This window comes from Pinus tabuliformis, chromosome 1_1, assembly GCF_031772625.1.
Source record: "Pinus tabuliformis cultivar Carrire ecotype Pingquan chromosome 1_1, CPIR1, whole genome shotgun sequence".
Taxonomy (NCBI): domain Eukaryota; kingdom Viridiplantae; phylum Streptophyta; class Pinopsida; order Pinales; family Pinaceae; genus Pinus; species Pinus tabuliformis.
In genome coordinates, this window is record NC_142297.1 from 207,283,687 (window position 1) to 207,292,725 (window position 9,039).

Consider the following 9,039-nt stretch of genomic DNA (forward strand, 5'->3'; position numbering starts at 1 on the left):
GTTTCAAAAACTTAATATAAATTACATGGACCTAAATTCATAAATTTAAAATAATTATCACATATTTATAGATAATATAATTTTAAAAAGTTACATGTTTTTAAATAAAATATAAAATAAAATAAAATAAAATTATATTTAATAATTAAATTAAAATATATATATATATATATATTTGTTTATTTTATATATAGGTAAAAACTTTTTATTATTATTATTATAGTGTAATGCTTTATGTTTATATTACATTATAGTGTAATGCTTTATGTTTATATATTGATACGAAAGGTTATAAATAATTTAAAAAAAAAACTCTTTAACCTGTCGCATTAACTTCCCGGCACGTGTCTGGCCAGTGTTACGCGAAGATGGTAGAAACCCAGTGCGGCTTACACTCTGTTACCAAGAGAGGGGGGGCCGCTCGCTACGCTCAACAGAGTGATTTGCATGTATCCGGGTTCGGACCTTCACACTAAGCCTTTCTCATTAGCTTACTGTGGGTGGCATGGGGGATATATATAGGCTACGGCTGGTTGCAGGGTAGCGCAGGGAACCTGGGGCAGATATATAGGCGGCTACAGTTGGAAAGGAAGAAAGGCCTGTTAGGGACGGCAACAGCAGGAACATCTCGATTATTCTTTTCTTTCATAAATATAAAGAATAACTGGCTTTGCTTTTTTTCATTAGGCGATTTTCAGACAGGGAAGTTAAAGAATCAGTGAAGCTAAAAAATCTGACTGGTTTTTGAAAGTTTTTGAGAAGTATGCTGGATTTGTAGGTTTTCATTTGTTTGGGAGGTTTTCCACATGCTGGATTTGTAAGTTTTTATTTGTTTGGAGGTTTTCCACAGGTATGCTTGGGCAACCAGAAAGGACACAAAAATCAGCAACATCTCACTGATTGGGCAACCAAGAAAAAGCGGACTATTTCATTGGAAACATCCAAGAACTATTTCATTGGAAACATCCAAGAATAGAAAATAGGGAAACATCTGAAAAACTAGGAAAAAGTAAACATCTAAAATATATTGGCTTTATCTAACTAGGAAAAAGTAAACATCTAAAATATATTGCCTTTATCTAATTATGCAGTTTGATTTTATCTTTTGGCTTTATCTAATTATGCAGTTTGATTTTATCTTTTGTAATAAATTATGCAGTTTGATTTTATCTTTTGGCTTTATCTAATTATGCAGTTTGATTTTATCTTTTGTAATAAAGAGAATGATTGCATTGTTTATAAAATGCTCATCTCTTCTTCATAATAAAGTAGTAGATTCTTCATAATAAAGTAGTAGAAAGGACACAAAAATCAGCAACATCTCACTGATTGGGCAACCAAGAAACCAAGAAAAAGCGTACTATTTCATTGGAAACATCCAAGAATAGAAAATAGGGAAACATCTGAAAAACTAGGAAAAAGGAAATATCTAAAATATATTGGCTTTATCTAATTATGCAGTTTGATTTTATCTTTTGTAATAAAGAGAATGATTGCATTGTTTATAAAATGCTCATCTCTTCTTTATAATAAAGTAGTGGTATTGTTTGCAGACCTGTGTTATTCCAGTGTTTGTGTCTGTGTCTACAGTCTGTTCTGTTATTCTCTTCTGTTATTCTCTGTTTTTAATTTTCAGATCTGCAAGTAGATCAATGCTGGATTTGTAGGTTTTGGTGGAAAACGTAATTTGGGGTTTAATGGCGGAGTCCGATACGAATCCTTAGAAAGTCTTCAATATGTTTTTGTCTATTGCTTGAGGTAGTTTTTATCGCCTCATTGCACAATATTTATAATTTGTTTAACTTAGGAAGTGCGATTTTGGATTTTGATCACGCTATTCCTCCAAATCAGGTTCCGCCGGCAGCCCCTAACCAGCCATATATCGCGTATTCAATGCACCAGGAGATGCACGCGAGCACGCACCAGGAGATGCACGCGAGCACGCGAGATAATCCGTTAACACACGAATTTGAAAACTCGTCACTAAATAAAAAAGGCAATTTGCGTGTTAACGGGCTATGTCGCGTGCATCTCCGGGTATATATGGCTGGTTAGGCGCTGCCCTAGGGTTCTAGCTTTTAAGTTTTAATATATTTTGCCCGATCAGGATTTATTATTGGGACTGGTTATCGGTATTTACGTTATTGTTGATATCTAGGGTTCTAGCTTTTAAGTTTTAATATATTTTGCCCGATCAGGATTTATTCTTGTGACTGGTTATGGGTATTTACGTTATTGTTGATATTTTCGTGTGAATACTGTAATTGGCATTCCTGAGTGGAGTTTGATGGCAATCCTTTGGAAATCTTTATTTTTTGTTCTCTCTTATCGAAGCCTTAGAATTTTTGTAATTTGTATGAGTTTGAATGTAGAATTTTTGTAATTTGTATGAGTTTGAATGTAGAATTGTCTGATCACATCTTTTATTCGTGAATTTTATCCGATTATTTTGCCGTCTTTATAAATCTTTTCATATTCCGGCGTTTGTCAAGCTTTTCCTGCAATGCTAAAGATTATATTTCCTGTTTGTAATGCTGATCAATTTCTGGCTGATGATGCTGTAGGTGCAAGGAAGAGAAAAGGATCTCCATAATACCGCACAAAACCGATTTCACAGAGCGCAATATAAAATGAATCCCGAGAAATTTACACAAAAAACAAATGAGGCTCTAGCCGCGGCCCAAGAGATCGCTACAGAATCTGGTCACGCCGAGTACACTCCTGTACATTTGGCCATAGCTCTTACCGAGGACGAAGGGGGTATTCTCCATCAAGCGATTTCATCTGCTGCTACAGCTGGAGAGGAAACTGTGGAAGCAGTACAGAGAGTCCTTCGACAGGCCCTGAAGAAACTCCCATCCCAAGATCCTGCCCCCGACAGTATTACTCCTAACACTGAAATAAGATACTGCATCAAACGTGCTCTGTATTTACAAAAGAGCAAGGGGGACACTCATTTGGCAGTAGATCATCTTATTCTTGGAGTGCTAAAAAACTCCCAGGTTTCAGATTGCTTTACAGAGGCAGGTGTGAGGATAGAGAGAGTGAAATCCGAAGTGGAGAAGCTCAGAGGAGAGGGCAAAAAAGCAGATACTGCGTCTGGTGATACTAATTTTCAGGCCTTGAAAACATATGGCCGCGATTTGGTTGAAGATGCTGGGAAGCTTGATCCTGTCATTGGTAGAGATAAAGAAATTCAGAGAGTACTTGAAATTTTGTCTGAGAGGACCAAGAACCATCCTGTTCTCATTGGAGAGCCTGGTGTTGGAAAGACTGCTGTGGTGGAAGGGCTGGCACAAAGTATTGTTCGAGGGGATGTACCAAGGTAAGCTCTTTTGCACGCACACAAATATATATTGTTTGCAAATTTTGGTTTGTAGGTTGCCTTCCCCAAATTTGGGGACTTTTGTGGGTCCGCGCTGGTACAGTGTGTTGGGCGGGATTATCTTCAGAATGCAAGCTTGGTAGAGCCGCTAATTCATTTTGTTTTTCAAATGGTTTTAAACAGCAATTTGGTAGAAGTGAGATTGATAGCCTTGGATATGGGAGCTCTAGTGGCTGGTGCCACGTACAGAGGCGAATTCGAAGAGCGACTTAAATCTGTATTGAAAGAGGTAGAAGAAGCTCATGGAAAAGTTATCCTCTTTATTGACGAAATCCATTTGGTTCTGGGTGCCGGTAAAGAGAAACCTGTCTTGGTTGCCTACGATTCAATTTTTTGATCTAGCAAATATTATATATGTTATTAACCTTGATTGATTAAAGGTCCTTTTAAGCGATTGGTTTTAAGCTTTGGTTGTGAAGTAATCGTGTCGAATTGAATTTTGTTTTGTTTCCAGGGCGTGATGAGCGATCAATGGATGCTGCCAATTTATTTAAACCGATGCTTGCTCGGGGCCAACTTAGGTGCATTGGAGCAACTACTCTGGAAGGGTACCGGAAGTATGTGGAGAAAGATGCTGCGTTTGAGCGACGATTCCAGCGAGTGAGTGCTTAGTGGGGTTATTAGACGTATTAATATGGCTGTTCACACACTTCTAGTGGTTTTAATAAATTTGTCGCTATTGATATTATGGCTCAGGTTTATGTAGCTGAACCTAGTGTGAAAGAAACTATTAGTATTCTTCGTGGGTTAAAAGAAAAGTACGAAGGTCACCACGGCGTGAGAATATTGGACAGAGCACTTGAAGATGCTGTCCAATTATCAAGTAGATATATCACTGGTAAGTATATATATCACCGGTAAGTTGATACCTGGCTATTATAGGTGGAATAAGTTACAATATGTGTGAATTATCCCAAAAGCAGTGTTTATTACTTGATCATTTGGTGTATTATATTCTGCTCTTAATTCTTGAGAGATCAAGAACTCCTTTGAGGCGTTTTGAAAATCATGATAATCCGTTTGTCTGAACAGAGCGACAGCTTCCAGACAAAGCAATTGATGTTGTGGATGAAGCATGTGCAAATGTAAGAGTTCAACTAGAACTTAAGTTGCATGCCCTTGAAAAGGAGAAAGATAAAGCCAGTAAAGCTCGTTTGGCTGAGGTTTGTACTTGAGATAACCTTATTGCATTTTCTTGGCTGTCTTTCTGATCAGTGATCAGTCTTTAGGCATTTTTATTATGATGGGGATTCACTGATGTAAAGATGTTTATTGAAAATTCTTTGTATGTTGGGGGGTTGGCGGGTGGGAGAGGGGTGTTCACTGTTGTTTGACATTGTGAAAATTGTTGGTCGGTAAGAACCGTTAGTATCATAACCTTTAAATAACTCATTTTCTTTTCTTTTCTGATTCTTATAGTTTCACAAGGAGCATGATAATTTGAGAGATAAGTTGAAACCGTTGAAAATGAAATACCAAAAAGAAAAAGAGAGAGTAGATGAAATCCGGGGACTGAAGCAAGAATGTCAGAAATTGCAGATTGCTCTGGAAAAAGCAAAGCGTAGGAAGGCTGTGGCACAAGCTGCAAAACTATACAGGGCCCTTGAAGAAAGAAAGACTGAAATTTCTAGAAAAGAAGCTATGGGAAAAAATCTCATGTTAACAGAGAGTGTGGGACCTGATCAGATTGCAGAGGTACGTTGAACGAAGTATCTATACATACCTTCCATTGAATATGATCGACAGAATTTATGTTGACAACCCAATGAGAGCTATAGTGTCTGATGTTCATGATACATAACTATGTGATGAATGCAGGTTGTGAACAACCCAATGAGAGCTATAGTGTCTGATGTTCATGATACATAACTATGTGATGAATGCAGGTTGTGAGTCGCTGGACTGGTATCCCTGTTACAAGACTTGGGCAGAATGAAAAGGAGCAACTGATAGACAGGTTCCATGAAAGAGTTGTTGGACAAGCAGAGGCGGTTGAAGCGGTTGCCAAAGCTGTGTTAAGGTCGCGGGCGGGACTTGTAAGCCCTCAAGAGCCGATTGGATCTTTCCTATTCTTGGGGCCCACTGGAGTTGGCAAAACGGAACTGGCAAAGGCTCTTGCAGCTCAATTGTTTGATGATGAAAATCAGCTGGTTCGTATTGATATGTCTGAATATATGGAGCAACATTCGGTTCCAAGGCTCATAGGTGCTCCTCCTGGGTATGTGAACAGCTAGATGTTTCTAATTGAGATTGGTTGATAGCCAGACACTCAATTGGTTGACAGCAAGACGCTTTTTTTGTATAGTTGTATTTATATTTTTGCTCGATTTGTTGTTGTAATGTACTAAAATGGTGTTGTAATGTACTAAAATGGTTTGATGTTGTGATGGCAGTTATGTTGGTTATGAAGAAGGGGGGCAACTGACAGAAGCAGTAAGGAGAAGACCCTATAGTGTTGTTATTTTTGATGAAGCTGAGAAAGCACACACTTCAGTCTTAAACACTTTGCTTCGAACCCTTGATGAGGGTAGACTTACGGATGGACAAGGTCGCACAGTTAGCTTCTCAAACACAGTCATTATCATGACATCCAAGCTTGGAGCAGAGCACTTGCTTGATGCATTGTCTGGCCCCACAACAATAAAACACGCAAGAGAGAACGTCATGCAAGAAGTATGCGCACGCATTCCTGGACTCTGTGTATGCATCTTTTTAATATAATTGTATCACGAAGTTGGCTGCGGTGCTCTGACATGCCTTTGAATATTGTTGCAGGTTAGAAGACATTTCAGGCCAGAGTTATTGGGTAGACTTGATGAGATAGTTGTATTTGATCCTCTTTCTCATGATGAGCTCAAGAAAGTTGCTAGACTACAGATGAAAGATGTAGCAATTCGTCTTGCAGAGAGAGGTGTTGCTTTAGGGGTTACAGATGACGCTCTGGATCTTGTTCTTCAGAAAGCCTATGATCCCGTAAGTAAATCACCTCGTTTCTTTTTTATTCAGTCTAACTTGCCAGGGGATGTGCCCCCGACCCTAATAAACTTGACACTGCATCTCCTTCACGAGTCGCTTCTCTCTTTCCCTATTGCAAGGGACATGACTCTGACTAGGAGATGTTGTGGGAGGGTTCCCTGACTAAATTCGACTTACCTCCCTTTGAAACAATCTAGAATTGCGATTTATATGTTCTATTCTGATGCCTGGTATTTTTCATTCCTAATGTTTGCTCGGTGTTCTTCATGTACGGTGATTTTTATTCAAGGTCTGATTTCTATTTTACATGCCCTGTCATATAAACCTGTGTGGAAAGTTATTCTAGGAGTTTGATGTTTTGCAGAGTTTTGGTCGTGGTGGCCAACAGTGAATATTAAAAGAGCAGGACTTTTCAGTTTACAATTTCATTTTCTCAGATTTTCAATTCTCTCAATTTTCGCTTTCAGTTTCAGATTTTCCGATTTTCAATTTCGATGCTCTTCATTTCGATTTTCACATAATGTTCTTCATACAAAATTTCACATAATTAGTGAAAGAATCCTATTGATATAAATTCCAGGTATTTTTAATTATTCATACATCAAAAAAAAATATAAATGTGTATCTTGATGTTCCCTCCTAACATGATTTTAAAAAGTGGGTACTCAGCTTTGTATATTGTCCTTCGGGAAGCCTATCATCCTGGAAGTAAAACAATCTCTTTGTTTCAGTTTCTTATTCAGAGTCTGTTTTGCCAGGTGATGTGTTCCCGACCCTAGTAGTCATGTCTTTGCATTTCCCTTTCCCGGGGATGCTTCTCCCTGTTCCGTGGGACTTGATCCATATTCCAGAAACGTCTCCCCATCCCGGGTGATACAGCCCGTGTTCGGTAGTGGGAAGGTGCCTCTGACCAAATTTGATGTACCTCACCTTGAAACAATCTGAAATTATTATATTGTCTGATTTGATGCTTAGAATTTTCATTATGAAGGGTCTAACTGGAGTCCTTCATGCCCAATGATCAGATTTTATGTCTTATTTGCATTTTCAATGGTCTGTCATATATTTTGCATGAACCTGTCTAGGGAGTAATTTTAGTCTGATATTTTTGCTGGCAGTTGGTGGTGGTGGCCAACGGTTGATCTTTAAGAGCTGTGAACTCTTCATTAAGAGCTGTGAACTCTTCAGTTTACAGAGTTGCTTTCTGAGATTTTCAATTTTCTCAACTTTCACATTCAGTTTCGGATTTTCCAATTTTCACATGATTTTCTTCTTCTGTATGAATTCTATCGATATAAATTTCAGTTCTGTTATTTAAATTTTAACGTTTTCCACCCGCAAACTTTAAAAATTGGGTGCTGCCTGTCTATGCGTACTCGATCAACTTAGTTCAAAGTATATAGTAAAGGGATGTTTTTAGTGCGTTTGCCGATTAATATAATTTAATGCATTGTTTACTTGTTAATACTAGTGAAGCAGGCAGGATCATTAGCCTTTGTGGTTTACGGGCAATGTGGATCAAAATTAGTGAGTAAAATGCAAGACCTAGTTGGGGATCCTCATTTAAAACCTCTCAATGGATAACGTGGTAACGTGGTACTTGCAGGTTTGTGGCGTTCGCCCCTTGCGACGATGGTTGAAAAGTAAAGTTAACGCTCGGCTATCTCGGATGCTCATCAGTGGGGAGATTTATGAGAACTGTACAGTACACATTGATGTAATACCTGAGCAGCAGGAATTATCTTTTCGCGTGGAGAGGAATGGGGAAATCGTTGATAATCTTGATAGAAATTCAGAATTCTGCCTATTTTAATGCTGATGCATCGCAGGATGTGTGTAGTTTTTTGTGAGCTTCCGCCTTCCTCTCAAATGGAGAACTCTACTATAAATTCTATTTTATAGAACAGAATGTTTAGTGTTTTTTATTTATTTATAAAATGTATAATTTTAATATTTTAATTCATGAAATGTATATTTTACAATTTTGATGGATTAGGTTTCATGTTTGGAGTGTTGTGAATTATAAGTGGATCGAGATTATTCAAGTTTTTGGGTTGGGTTGGTTATTTTTATGAATATCATCAAGTTTTTGGGTTGGGTTGGTTATTTTTATGAATATCATCATGTGTCGCTCGGGATGGTTATTTTTATGAATATCATCATGTGTCTCGTCTTCTTTATTTGGTGTCTATTTTGCCAAGTTGAGGATGAAAATTTTCGAAGATTATCAAGTTTCATTTGTTTTCTTTGTTGGGTTTTAGGTCAAAGGATTTCTTTGACCTAAATAATACAAAAAAAAATCAGTGTAAATAATACAAATCAAGATTTTATTTCAAATTTTTCTGCTATGTTATTTCTATTGAGTTGGGACAAAAAATCACATTAAAAACCACTCTTTTATAAATATGTTGTATTGGATTAAAAACCACTCTTTTATAAATATGCTTTATTGGATCCATGTCTGTATTAATTGATTTGTTCATTGAGTTGGGAGATATACAATGTATTGGATCCATGTCTGTATTGTCTTGATTTGAACGCCTTTAAATTGAATTGTTCATTAAGTTGGGAGATACACGATGATGGAGGAGCGAATAGGGTGTTTACACGTGTACGAACCATTGTTAAAGAACTTGTGTGGTTTCTTCTATCTAGGGTCCACATTATTATTGATTATG

At 37.5% G+C, this 9,039-nt stretch overlaps 1 pseudogene across 1 annotated transcript; it reads left to right on the plus strand.

Moving 5' to 3' along the window:
- Positions 1-384: 384 nt before the first annotated feature.
- LOC149212258 (chaperone protein ClpB1-like) lies at positions 385-8,363 on the plus strand (annotated as a pseudogene). Its single transcript, XR_016250760.1, has 11 exons — positions 385-1,009; positions 2,565-3,325; positions 3,509-3,678; positions 3,840-3,985; positions 4,082-4,223; positions 4,418-4,548; positions 4,805-5,080; positions 5,272-5,603; positions 5,779-6,058; positions 6,161-6,358; positions 7,968-8,363. The product of XR_016250760.1 is annotated as a chaperone protein ClpB1-like (transcript).
- The last annotated feature ends 676 nt before the right edge of the window (positions 8,364-9,039 follow it).